The sequence below is a fragment of the Otolemur garnettii genome, unplaced genomic scaffold (assembly GCF_000181295.1).
Source record: "Otolemur garnettii isolate 467f Iridium unplaced genomic scaffold, OtoGar3 scaffold00010, whole genome shotgun sequence".
Classification (NCBI taxonomy): domain Eukaryota; kingdom Metazoa; phylum Chordata; class Mammalia; order Primates; family Galagidae; genus Otolemur; species Otolemur garnettii.
The window spans coordinates 4,169,283-4,184,542 of record NW_003852405.1 but is presented as its reverse complement, the minus strand read 5'-3'; positions in this window follow the sequence as shown (position 1 = coordinate 4,184,542).

The following is a 15,260-nucleotide window of genomic DNA, read 5'->3' as shown; positions in this document are numbered from 1 at the left end:
CAGTAACAACACACACATCCAAGGTCCATGTACTGGTTGGTATCTTACATCATTCTCCAGGAACTGAGACTCCTGGAAGAAACGAATAATTCTAGAACCAAAGCAGAAATACAAAATAAGCCTGGAGCACCTAGGGGTAACCAGAAAATAAGCAAATGCTCAAAAATAAACCAAAAATCTCTCATGCTGATGGGTATCAAGGGTGCACAGGAACTAGTGGACAGAGCTTCTAAAGGCCAAACTGGAACACTTTGAGCAAGAAAATTAAGTGGTAATGGATTATATGCCAATGTGCACGCAAGTATCTGTGGGCCTGTATTGATATAAATACATGACCAAATAAATTAAAAGTTGAGAGGAAAGATATTAAATTATCCATACAGAAGAATTTTAAATAATTGTATTCTCTACCCTAAAGGGGATGGAACATAACTCCCCACTCGTTAAGAGTAGGTTTTGCATAGTAACTTCCGTAAAGAGAGAACAGTATGACAATGTTGGGGGGACGCAACTTTGCATCACTAACAAGAAAAATTAGTGTAGAAGTTCGATCCTTCAATTCCTCTAGTAGGTATATACCCAGATGATCAAAAATCATTTTACAACAAAGACATTTGCACTAGAATGTTTATTGCAAGAGGGGCAATTGCATGAGCTAGGTGAGACAGAACAGTCACATGAGGAACCCTCCAGAGCAGATTTATTACTCACAGGTAGGCAGCAAGAATAAACAGAAGCCAAGGGTCAAGGTGAGCTGGTCCGCCAAAGCTCAGGAACACTGCCCAGGGAACATGGACTCTTGTCTACTTGTGCCTCACATCACATCATGGCTAAGGGACCTTGAAAGGACTCCACCTTGGGTTTATATATCCTGAGCACAGCTGGACTCACTGGGCATAAGCATTGCAGAACATTCTGTTCTTGGAGGAATACGGATTTAGCCCACGTTATTCCAGATACCTCGTCCTTATCTCAGGATTTCACATTCAGGTACATTCAGCAGTTATTCCAAGAAGTGCAAACAGGAGGAAGAAGAGCCTAGTTGGCCAAGGCCATCTGGAAACTTGTGCTTCTACATAGGACTCCTCCCAAATGAAGCATATCATTTCAGAAAGGAAATCAGTTTTGGTAACCAGGATTCTCAGAGGAACATAATGAGGTCAGCTGCCAGAAAGGCTTTGAAAGGGATTCTCATGCTAGACTGGAGACTAAAAATTTTCTTGTAGAAGTCTTCAACTTAAGTCTCTGGCTAGGTGACTGAGTTAAATCCACTAACCCATAAGACTATAACCCAAACTTTGTTTTATTTAGTACCAAAAACTAACCAATTGCTTCATCCAACAATTATTTATTGATTATTAACTAAGGACAAGTGAATTTATTACAAAGGTATTATAGAAAATTGAAACTAAAACTTAAGACTCAGCATCCATAGCACAGTGGTTATGGTGCCAGCCATGTACACTGAGGTTGGTGGATTTGAACCCAGCCCAGGCCATCTAAACAACAACGACAACTGCAACAAAAAAAATAACTGGGCTTTGTGGGGCTCTGGCCCCATATGTCGGAGGTGGTGGGTTCAAACCCAGTTCCAGCCAAAAACTGCAAAAAAAAAAAAAAAAAATAGCTGGACATTGTGGTGGACACTTGTAGTCCCAGCTACTTGGGAGGCTGAGGCAAGAGAATCACTTATGCAAAAGATGTGGAGGTTGCTGTGAACTGTGACGCCATGGCACTCTACCAAGGGTGAGTGCCTGAGACTCTATCTCCAAAAAAAAAAAAAAAAAACCTTTCAGAATCTTTCTCTTGACTATAGAATTTTTCAGTTAAATGGCATGAATAAAGAGTGGTGTTTTGACTAAATGAAGTTTATTTATACCTGTAGTATTAAAAAGCAGTACAGAAAAATAAGCTTTAGCATCAATAAACTCTACTCCTACAGGACAAAATATTCCATCTCCTGGAAAAGAAGAGAAAAGTACCTTTTACGAAGAGGTTCCTAAGTTTTTAACAACAACAAAAGAAACCCTGATGGCTCGGCGCCTATAGCTCAACCGGCTAAGGCGCCAGCCACGTACACCTAAGGTGGCAGGTTCGAATCCCCAGCCCGGACCCGCCAAACAACAACGATGGCTGCAACCAAAAAATAGCCGGGCGTTGTGGCGGGCGCCTGTGGTCCCAGCTACTTGGGAGGCGGAGGCAGGAGACTCGCTTGAGCCCAGGAGTTGGAGGTTGCTGTGAGCTGTAATGCCATGGCACTCTGCCCAGGGGGACAGCTTGAGGCTCTGTCTCAAAAAAAAAAAAAAAAAAAAAAAAAAGAAACCCTGATAATTATATATTTAGGAATCTATTTTAAATAAATAATCATAATCATGGGCAAAAATTATGTAACAGATGTTAATTACAATAGCGAAAACTCAAAATTGTTTACATGCTCCCCAAAAAGAATAAAAATTAAATAAAGAGTTGTGGATCTATAAGTAGATTTTCATCCAACCACTGCACATCATATTTTCAAAAACAGTTGATGCCACAAAAAATGCTTTTAAAGTAATATCAGAGAGGAAAGATCCTAATATGTTAAAAAATGAATTAGAAACATATATTCCAAAAATCATCAGTGCTTATATCTCGGTGATGTGGTTTCAGTAAATTTAATATTCTTCATTGTACTCCTATTTTTCCAAATATATCTATAATAAGCATAATTTTATTTTTACAGTAAAAAAAACTATATTAAAATAAAATATGATTACTTCTTGAAAAATAAGAGTTTTATACTTTACATATTTTTCTAAAATAATGAGTATATGAATGAAGCTTTATGCCAAAATATATTTTAACATTGTATTTAAATGAATTATTTAAAGAAACCTACAAGGCTTCCAAATAGCCAAGCATTGTGGTGGGTACCTGTAGTCCCAGCCACAAGGGAGGCTGAGGCAAGATAATTGCTTCAGCCCAAGAATTTGAGGTTGCTGTGAGCTGTGATGCCAGAGCACTCTACCCAGGGTGACAGAGTGAGACTCTGTCTCAAAAAAAGAAAGAAAAGAAAACATCATAAATTAAAATACATTTAATACACGCATCCTACCAAACATCCTAGCTTAGCCTAACCTACCTTTCATGTACTGAGAACACTTACATTCATCTACAGTTGGGCAAAATCATTTATCATAAAGCCTGTTTCACAACAAGGTGTTGAAGAGCTCCTGTAATTTATTGAATATTGTACTGAAAGTGCAGAACAGAATGATGGCATGGGTACTCAGAGTATAGTTTCTCAGAATGCATATCACTTTCACACCATCATAAAATCAAAAAATCATGAGTCACATCATTGGAAGTTGAAGACCTTTTGTGTATAAATAGGGTCGGATACTATCTGTGTTTCCCATCCACTGGGAATCTTTGAATGTATCCCATGGATAAGAGGACTCTAATATACTTAAGGTTCTCCAGAAAAATAGAGCCAACTGGATATCTACACATACATAAGAGGATATTTACTATAAGAATTGGGTTGTGCGATTATGGATGCAGAGAAGTCTGCATCTGGAAAACCAGAAAAGCCAGTGACATAATTCAGTCCAAGTTCAAAGGCCTAAGAATCAGGGAAGCCACTGCCATAACGTCTGGAGTCCAAAGAGCCAAGAACCAGGAGCTGCAATGTCCAGGGGAAAGAGAAGATGGATGTCCCAGTTCAAGGTGTTCACCCTTTCTCTGCCTTTTTATTCTATTTGGGTTCTCAACCCAAATGAGTGATGCTCACCCACAATGGAGAGAGCTGATCTTTGCACAATCTACTAATTCCAATACTAACTTCTGCCAGAAACACTCTCAGACATACCCCAAAATGTCTTACTAGTTATCTGGTAATCTCTTAGCCCAATCTAGCTGCCACATAAAATTAACCATCAGACGCTTTTTAAAAAAACTCTCCCTTTCTCCTGTATTCCTTAAATTCCTGGTGAACTCTTTGCCACTTTCAACATGAGGAATGCACAAAGATCTAGCAAGTCATAATTCTCTCTATTCATACCAACTTTCACAAATTTAAAAAACAAATATACCCCTGGGCCAGGCACAGTACTCACACCATAAATCCCAGCACTGTGGGAGGATGAGGGGGGAGGATCACTTGGGGTCAGGAGTTTAAGACCATTCTGATCAAAGCAAGACCCTGTGTCTACTAAAAATAGGAAAATTAGCCAGGTGTGTGTAGCAGGAGCCTGTAGTCCCAGATTCTTGGGAGGCTGAGGCAGGAGGATTGCTTGAACTCAAGAGTCTGAGGTTGCTGTGAGCTAGGCTGAGGCCACGACACTCTAGCCTGCGTGACAGAGCAAGACGCTTTCTAAAAAAAAAAAAAAAAAAATAGAGCCCTGAATCATCAGACTGAGCGAATGAGGGTGTAGGATATGTGTAAAAATGTATATGGCTGACACTGGCAGCAGCAATTCTGGTCAGCTACCATCCCTGCCAAAGCTCTGTTTCTTCTTCTTTTAGTCTCTTTTCTGAAACCTGAAACTCAGTTGACATGTGCTAAAGTGAAAGCTTCACTGAGCTTCGGTTCAATGCTGGTGTGAAAGCAAGCTCTCCAGATCATGTGTGGGTCTCAGCGGGATTCCATCTTCTTGTGCCTCCTATCTCTATCTATCCCTCAAGAATCCTCATCACCCCGGCTCCTGAAGGGGGAAACCCCTTGGCTTGACTCATTCCTTCTTACCTGATGTCCAAACGTCATGTGGCCGTCTTCCCAGGCTTACCTCATTTGCCAATTCTCTCTCTTGTATTATGAGGAGGACAAAATATGGGAAACCTATCTTCTTACAACTTCAGAAATGTTTAGGATACCAGGTCATGTTTTTTGAAGAGTTTTCTGGGAGTGAAGGATGATTCTTTAAGAAGATTAAAGTGAAGATTTCAGATCTCTAACCTGCTGCTAATCTTCTGATTGTCCCTCTAGTTATTTGACTCAAGTGCTCCAACAGCAGTCAATCTTCTGTTAAAACCCTTTCAGAAATAAACTATGACTTCAATTGATTTTTTTCAGCTGTCACTTACCTTTAAAATGTAGTAACAATTGAAACAGCACAGTCCCAACTGGGTTCTTGAACATTTAAAAAAAATGTTTATATGGGAGTGTGAAACATCAACACAATGAGATTCTCCTCTCAAAAATTTGCTGAGAGACTTGATCAACATAGATAAACCAATGCCACAGATAAACTAAAACAACGTTTCTCTTTCTGCTTGCAATAAAACAGTTGCTAACAATGTTTCTGTAATTTTTAGATTGAGCTAATTGCATCTCTGCTCTACTTCATTTATTGGTCTGGGTCTGACTTACACTCTCTTCATTTCTTCAGCCAGCTAGGCAAGCTGATGTCATAAGTTAGGCAAAGCCATGCTGCAGTAACAGATTTTTATACTTCAGTTCACAAGTCGAGACTTGACCAGTTCTCCATGTGCTGATGCAGAGATCCAGGCTCTTTGCATCGTGTAGCCGTGTCAACTGGAACATGCACTCTCTGAAGTCAGAATAGCAGGAAAAGATCCAGGTGAGGTGGTTTTGTGGCTCTTAACTTTTTCATCCTGTGACATTGATTGTCTACATACAGGGACGTCCAACCATTTCCTTTTCTGCTATACATTGAAAGAATAAGAGTTGTCTTGGGTCACACATTAAATATACAAACCCTAATGAAAGCTGACTAGAGAAAAAAAAAGTCTGTGCATATTTTTCATGATAGCTGATATATCATAGAGAAGCAAAAAGAGTTCTCACAAGATTATTAGCATGCAGCCCTCAGGCTCCAGGTTGGACACCCCTGGATCAGATGAAATTCAAGGGAGGCTGAGAAAGGCAGAAGAGCTCATGAGTAGTTGGTGAGCACTTAACTATGACACAAGAGCCACCTGCTGTCACCCCGTCCTTGTCTCTTCTGGTTATCTGAGGGTTTCTAATGCTACAGTTTTGCCCATCAGGAAAGAACATTTTGTATGGCTTTATTCCAGTCTTAGCTGCTCTTGGAGTACATACACTGAATTTTCCAGCAATTTAGTAACAACCCTTTCAGGGTCTTTGAGTCAGGCTGAGGCGGGAGGTTGAGGAGGTTGTCAGTAGGAGAGTAGCAGCCTCTTTTATCACGGTGAAGGAAGTAACATCCATGGACCCTTGCCACTTGGGCACGGCATAAGGGGCTCTTCTGATTTGTGTGAAGAGTTTGTCATTTGTGTCTACCTCCATATGTGTAGGAAACTTAAAAAGGCAAAGTCCTGATGTATCCACTTGGACTGTACCACTGTAAATCGAATGCGTGGTATTACTTGCCAACATATATTTTTCATGTTTGGATAAATCAAAAACAGCACTCATGGTCTGACTCACTCAGGAAAAAGCAGAAAATAGTTCTCATGCTCTTTCAGAGAATGAATTCTCATCAGCCAGCCTAGTGACCAGTTTAAGCAGAAATGAATTCAAAATTACCAATAGAGTACAGGAGAAAATGTAAGTTGCTATATTAAAAATGTCTTCACATCATGCAAGCAGCACACTGAACCAAAAATGAGTAATATTAAGCCTAAGTTACAGAGGCCAACTTAGAATGGAGAGAAAAAAATAGCAATACAATAACTAAATAACTGCAAGGTGAGGCCAACATGTTCTCAAAGCTGGTCAGGCCTGGAGATTTACTTATGTAGATCATCACCCTCAAAGGCTTTGGTCCACATCTAAAGATGAGCTAATTGATAAGGAAGAAATCATACTAAGGCCCTCCTGTTACATATGTAGAAGAACCCATGTAATCCACTGAGCCTCAAAAATCCCATTAAGTCACATCCATAAAATATCTTTCAAAATACATTATGATATGTACTTAGTTCAGTGGTTCTCAACCTTCCTAAGGCCGCAACCCTTTAATACAGTCCAAAGGGGTCATGACCCCTTTAATACAGTCTCTCCAATAGGTTGAGAACTGCTATTTAGATAAACATAAGAATTCTTTTCTTAAATTGTTTTAATTTTTTTTTATTGTTTGTGGTTCATTGAGGGTACAAAGAATTAGGTTACAGTGATTGCATTTGTTAGGTAAAGTGTCTCTTATGTCCTGCCCCCAAGTGGTGTGTCATACACCATGAACCCCCATTCTCCTCCCTGCTCCCTCATTCCCCTGCCCCTCCACCTTGAATTGATCTGAGTTTCTCCTCTTATGAGAACATATATTAGTTCATCTACAGGCTTTATATTAGAATTGAGTACACTGGATTCTTGCTTCTCCATTCTTGTGATACTTTACTAAAAAGAATGTGTTCCAGCTCAATCCAGGCTAATACAAAAGTTGTAAAGTCTCCGTCTTTTTTAGTGGCTGAATAGTATTCCATGGTATACATATACCACAGCTTGTTAATCCATTCCCGGATTGGTGGGCATTTGGGCTGTTTCCACATTTTGGCGATTGTAAATTGAACTGTGATGAACAATCTAGTGCAAATGTCCTTACGATAAAATTGTAAGGACATCTACCCTTCTTCTGGGTAGATGCCTAGTAATAGGATTGCTGGATCAAATCGGGGGGGTCTAATTTGAGTTCTTTGAGGATTCTCCATACTTCCTTCCAAAAAGGTTGTATTAGTTTGCAGTCCCACCAACAGTGTAAAAGTGTTCCCCTCTCTCCACATCCACTCCAGCATCTGCTCCTTTTAGACTTTGTGATGTAGGCCATTCTCCCTAGAAACAGTGGAATTCTTGATCTTGTCCTAGATGACAAGCTGATGAAATACCCATACATAAACTCACACCTCTAAAACAGTGGCTCTCAACCACGGGTGATTTTGCACCCCAGGGAACATTTGGCAATCTCTGGGGAAAGTTTTGGTTGTCAAAGCTGTATGGATACCACCAGCATCTAGTGAGTGAGGCCAGGTAAACATCCTTCAGGGAAAATCCCCTTTAAAGAATTATCCAACCTAAAATTTCACTTGTGCTACCATTGAGAACCCCTGATCTGAATATTAATAATGGTTTCTCTCAGTAAAAGAGATGAGTGATTGTTGCTTCTTCTTTGTGTTTTTCTATATTCTGGATTATTTATGAAATGGAGGTATTTGGGGGTTTGTTTTGCTTTTTTTTAATCAGGAAAGAAAGTAATTCTATTTTGAGAAAAAATTATTGTAACATATCTAAATTAACTTGAATTAACTTTAAATTTAGACTTGGAGAAGTTTGGTTCAGATACCATTGGGAACTTTAATTGTCAGATAAATAGATAAAAGATTGTATTATATGACCATCTAATGTCAGTGAATATATGCTGCTCTCCATTGGTACGGCTACTCTTCAACCCTGAAGAATTCATTGCTATAAACCTGCTGAGTTTCCTGTTCATCAAGGAATAGGAAAACCAGTATTTTGAAAGGAGTCATGCATCAGATAGTGACTGGACTCATCAGGAAACGGGAAAGATGATTCCTCATCATCCCAACCATCCTAAACATTGTAGGCTATATATCATTCCTGCCCCAGGCACTAAGTGCCAGAAGGAACCCCCCCCCATTCAGTCATGGAACAGTGAAAATTGCCCAGCTATACTTCCAAATATCCCCTTATAGGGCTGTGACCAACTCTGGCTGAGAACCATTTGACAAGATAGTTTCTGAAAAAAATTTTCCCAATATTATGATTCTTTGATTTTCCACATACCCCCCCCCCAAAAAATCTCCTGATGCTTTCATTCAATAAAACATTTTCCTCAAATAAAAAAAAAATCAAGGTTTCCCAACTTTTCATGGTGAGGAGATGTCATTTGGGGTTTGACAAAAACTGTAACTTGGGTTTTGATCAATTAAACCAAAGTGAATTCAAGAGGCAAAACAATAGATAATAACATAATGTTCTGAGTGCAGCCAGTGGAACTGAATGTTTATTAATAAATGTTGACTTAGTGTGATCGGTAAGAGCATTTTCATAGACTTGACATTTCTCTCTAAAGTTACAATTTGAAATTTCTGCCTGATTGCTTCTAATTTCTGAGTTCTAAAGTAAATGCTATAAATAGAGAAAAATTTCCAATCTTCACGAGATATTTCCAGAGAATTACCTTTGGAAATATTGTTATGGTATATAACAACTAAATTTTTGCAATAAATGAGCAGAATACTGCTACATTTAAAAACAAATGTTATATTTCAAAACTTCACTTTGTATATAATACATTTTTATTCCATATGGAGAATATACTTTTCTTAAATTGTAATGCACATAGATATGTAGTGACCTTGAAGTTATTTTATTAAGGTATAGCAAAATCCTTTTCATATGCAAGGGAGTCAGTGACAAGAGGGAGTTAGGGACAGGAAAGAAAATTTGAGCACTTAAAGTGAAGAATTGGAGGCTACTGGAAATCTGAGCACCGCAAATAAGAGACTCTGACTCTGAGATTAGGAGAAAACCATCTTGAGGTGGAGTTATAAGCAGAAGAGAAAGAAAAACATCTTAAAAAGTAGACTGGTGAGCCTTTTGGTGGTTACCTAAGCCAACAGTAGTGGCTTAGGAAGTTAATTTGATTCTTAATTCAAAAAGATTTCAATATTTTGATGGAAGTCCATCACTCTCCTACAGGTATAGAATCTAAATTCTTTCAAATGTATAATCTATGTGACAGAATGCTGTGTAAAGTTTAAGTAACACTACTTGATTCTCAAATTTAAAAAACACTTTTACTGAAGACTATAAAATAGCCCTTTCTGAAAATCTTTCTTATGGGAAATTTCAAATATATGATAGTATACTGTAAGGAACTCACATATGGACATGATCCAGTCTGAACCATTATCATAACAAAGCTAATCCTGCTCTTTGAATGTGTCTTAATTTTGACAAATGTTTATCCAACTGGATGAATTTAGGAGCAGCTTTCTTAGATAACCTGAACATAGACTGATTGCAGGATTTCCCCTGCAGGTGTCCTATGAATACCTACAGCGAGATGAAGATCCCAGATAAAGACATCCAACTGCACGCACCCGTTTACTGTCTCTCCCTCCAAAAACCCCATCTAAGCGATGGCAAATAGACTTTTGGGGGGAATTATGCCACAGTAATAAGGAGTAGGGGAGAAAAGATAGGAGCAATAAAATTTGGAAGTTGAAAAGCAGATGGAAGAGTAGTTTATTACTAAATCCTAAATGGGAACCGGGCAAAGCTAAAAACCAACCCCACATCTATCTCTGAAGATTGGGGAATGGAAAGATGTTAATCGCAGAAGGTCAGAGTCATCCTTCATCTCCAAACAGACGACTGAAGGATCATTCTCTGCAGAATCTGACTCGCCTACAGTAAAATCCCATAAGGGACGTGTCAGATGGACACGTCAGAATCTCCCCAAACAGCTCAGCCAGGTTCTCTACAGCATTGCTTTCCGGGTCTCAGAGTTTTATCTCCCCACTTTTGGTTCTACAACTGAGGTATCTGAGGAAAATATCTAACATGAAAAACTGAGGATCAAAATAATCAAACAGGAAAAGAAATTTGGAGAAAAAATGGACTACAGAGTGAAGTGAACCCAACAGCGGCATACCAGTGAGGGAGGGGGCTCAGGGACATGCAAAAATGAACAGTCTCCCCCCTGTGTGCAACTGTAAATAACTATTATCAGTATCCTCAGAGAGACAAAAGAAGGTACTACAACCATGAAACAAAACTAGGTTATTATTATTACCTTTTTGTTTTTAGAGATAGTCTCTCTGTCACCCAGGCTGAAATGCAGTGGTGTGACCATAGCTCACTGGCTGAACTGGAATGATCCTCCTGCCTGAGCCTCCCAAGTAGCTGGGACTGCACATGTGCACCACCACACCTAAGTTTTCTATTTTTTTGTACAAATGGAGTCTTGTTATATTGTTCTCCAACTCCTGGGCTCATGCAATTGTTCCACCTCAGCCTTCCAAAGTACTGGGATTTTAGATGTCAGCCACCAGGCCACGCCTCAGGAGCAAAAGAGAGTTCTAGGCGCTTATTTAAAAAGTGATAGCACGTATGTAAAACTCAACAGATCACACTGAGAACATATGCCAGAAATGAGAGGGGAAAAGGAAATGGGAATAGGGACAAAAAATTAGAAAACAAAAGGATCAATCGAAATGATCCAATCTTCAAATAATAGCATAGAAAGAGGAGAGTAGAGCACAGAGAAAAATCATCTAGGAAATAACAACAGCAAAAATTCCCACTAAGCGCCAGCAAAAATTATCAAAATATAGTTATCACCCTGAAACTTCCAAACATCAGGGACAAAGAACAATCCTAAAAGCTTCCAGAGCAGGGAGAAAAAAAGAGTTTGTATACAAAGAAGAAAGAAAGAACAACCATTTTTGTATGCAATAAAAAAGTTTGTATACAAAGAAGAAGAAGAACAATTTTTGTTGTTCAAGTATGCTTGAACTTCTCAGCAGTAGCATTCCAGGAACACGTTTAATAAAACTGTATAAAATTCCCCCAATCTTAAGAATGTTAAGTGTTGAAACCTACTCCAAGAAAAATTATAATATTGAGTTGACTAGAAGTGTGTGCGAATGTGTCTGTGTGTATATGATGGGATCTAGAGAAGACAGAGCTAAAACCTTGCTCTTTATAGCAGGGAGATGGTAAATAATTCTTAAAAAACCAAAAAGTAACAGGGCAAGTCTGTTACCTGGAATATGATTTAAATATCATGTGCATACTTGGGAGGCTGAGGCAAGAGGATAGCTTGGGCCCAAGAATTTGAGGTTGCCGTGAGTTATGATGCCATGGCACTCTACCGAGGGTGACAAAGTGAGACTCTGTCTCAAGTAAATGAAAAAATAAAGAAAATACATATCATGCACACATACATTCAGCCAGATGGGCAGATAGATGAGAAAGAGAGCAAGGAGGGACCTAGGGAGGGAAAGAGATTTAAAAGAGGTGAAAGTGGTTTCTCTGAGGACGGGAAAGTAGACAAAAGAGAGAGGAGGATTATTAGGTTTCCTCACCAAATCTTATTTATTTCAGTCTTAAAATTAATTTTTTGAGTCCTAAAATTTGCATACCTCTAATTTTGGTAAAAATCAGAAAACTGCAATATTTACTTCAAAAGAGAAAGCTGTATTCAATGTCTTTGTGTCGCTTGTAAATTGCTATCTGCGTTAATTTCATGTGGCTAGACTCATACAACCGGAACTCCCGTTTTCTGCCACTTCTGAGGAGCTGGGTCCTCTGTGTACATGAGAGGGCTGCTGCAAGGCAGGTCTGACAACGAGCGTTCACTGAAGTTATGAAAGTGAGACAGAAAACAGCTGACCCACGCAGCGTTTAATATGTCTTCTGGGCACACAAACATTTAATTAGCCGGAATGTGTTGACAAAGTAAGATGGCTCAACAGTTTTACAGCAGCAGAAGAGCCTGCAAACCACTGGCCGAGAGAGTGGAATCGTGGGATTGCTTATGATCAGGTTCTGATATCTAGATATGCTCTGTCTCAGGCCGAGCTTGAAGGGCAATACGGAGATTTAAAAAACACTGGTAGGCACAAACGGTACTTTTCAGACACTAGAGACTTAACGTGATAGATGTAACCATCTGCATGTGCACCAGGACCCATGCGTTCCCTCTCCCCTGCCACCACCACCACCACGATGACCTCAAAATAAAAATATATAACATACATATATGTAGGCATTTAGAAATGAGTTAACTCTGATTTAATTCATAGGGAAAACAGAATGTATGCATGAGCACCACTGCTGTTTTCACTCACTGGAGCTGCTATTTTGGATTACATCTGAGATGTGAGAACAATATGTTGTTTTATAAATAGAGCAATATTTTAATATTTACAGGGGGCCCGTACTAATAATAAATACGCACACAGAAACTTCTTCTACACCGTTCAAACAAAATGCAAAGATGTTTAACTTAAATAAAAAGCAGGGCTCAAAGGTAACAGTAGAAGCGAAGGCTTTTATTTATGATTTCGATCACCAAACTTCCCAAACATGAATGTCATACTTAAAAATACTAATTATCACCCTGAAATTACAGAGCTGTGAAGTCTCATAATTATGCCTTTATGTTCAAGATTTAGTTTTACAAGGAAAATCATTTGAAATAGTTTATTTAATAATTTACATAGCTCTCTTACTGTTACATTTATTTCCTTTGGTTTTTTAGGCTATCGCAAGCTTTGAGCAATTAATTTGAGAGAAAAAATTTGAAATGAAATAAAATTAAGTTATTTCAAAATTCTCTTTGGAGGATTTTTTTTAAAGGTAGTTATCTATGTCCATCTAGGTTAACACTTGTTATGCTGCAATTTTGTTGTGAGATGAAATTCAGGTCTATGTTTCTACAGCAGTGGTTCTCAACCTTCCTAATGCCGCAACCCTTTAATAGAGTTCCTTATGTTGTGGTGACCCCCAATCATAAAATTATTTTTGCTTCTACTTCATAACTATAATTTTGCTACTATTATGAATCGTAATGTAAATATCTGGTATGCAGGATATATTTTTATTGTTACAAAGGGGTCGTGACCCACAAGCTGAGAACCGCTGTTCTATAGGGTCACTATGAAAAGTTTTGAGACAGACTATGTTACGGTCTACAGTCCATTATGTCACTTTCAAGAACCACAGTCTACAGTGTCCTTTCTGATTCACCAGTGCAAGTTTCAACTTGCTGGGCTTATGAATGTTGCTAGGACGGCTGCATTTGTTTCTGTACATGCAGATTTTAAGTTTGTTGATTTTTGTGTATCTCAAAACCATAAACAGGGTGCTAAAAAACTAACACATTTTAAGAAAGGAAAAACTGCATTAAAATTGTAATATTACATGCCAATAATATTTTTTATATGTATCTTGAATATTGTATCTTATATGTCTTGTAATCCCAGAAATTGAAATGAGAAAGGCTCAAGAAATGACTTGAGTATTAGGATTTTAATACAGTTTTTTCCTTTCTTTTTTTTTTTTTTTTTTTGAGACAGTCTCAGTTTTGTCACCTCTGTAGAGTGTTGTCATGTCATAGCTCACAACAATCTCAAACTCTTGGGCTCAAGCGATTCTCTTGCCTCAGTCTCATGAGTAACTGGGACTACAGGCACCTGCCACAACACTCAGCTTTTTCTAGAGACAGGGTTTTGCTCTTGCTCAGGCTGGTCTCGAACCTGTGAGCTCAGGGCAATCCATCTGCTTTGGCCTCCTAGAGTGCCAGGATTACAAGTGTGAGCCACCACACCTGGCCATAGTATTTTCCTTTCTTAAAATATGTATACCTTTTCTAGCACTGTGTGTGTGTGTGCGTGTGTGTGTGTGTGTGTGTGTGTGAGATTGTCTTATTATTTAGAACTAGAACAGTCAGGGCCATAAGTAGATACCAAATTCTCTGATGGTAGATGGGTAACATTTCTGAGTCTTTTCACACCTTATATGACCAAGTACACCAGTCCAAAAACCCAGAACAGGTACAAAATGATTACAACTTTATTTAACAAATGCATACAAACTATTATTTCATAATTTATTTTAGAATCATTCCTAGATGCATTGAGGGAACTACAGCTTATAAATAAAACATCTTTATGCATATTGACCATATAGATTATTATACCTATACCTCCATGTTTCATAATTAAGATTTCTTAAAAGATATAAGATCAAGATATAAGTTCAACAGCATTTTCACGTCTTCTGTTTCCTGCAATGTAATTAGTCGGAATTAAGATATTTAAGTAGTTTATACTTCTAAAGACCTTAGAGGCTGCATAAAGTATATACAGATTCTTTATTTACCTAGTTGCAGACTTCTTCCAAAAAAGTTACCTTTCAGACACATCGGCCTGCCTCTTCCAAGGCAGATAAGTAGGCTGAGAAGTTTCTACCTCTTTCACTGAAATTGGTACCCTTTTCATTATAGGTAAAGATATTCTTTCTTTACAGAGAAGAAAGAAGTGACATTTGTTCTTTTTTTTTTTTTTTTTTTTTTTTTACACTGGTTAATACACCTTACTTACATCTTTATTGTTCTTACTTTAGTTTCCCTGACAGCCATTTGGGTTGTCTCCAGCAATTTTTAACAGCCTTAGTCTAGCATAAGTTTTAAGGCTCTTTGGTTTGTGCGTAGTCACCCGTAAGCTGTCCTCCATTATTTATTTTGTCATGTTCTTTCAAAAGCTGACTCAAATCTGAGAACACCCATCATAGACTAAGTTCAATCAAAAATCCTTGAGTAAAGTTT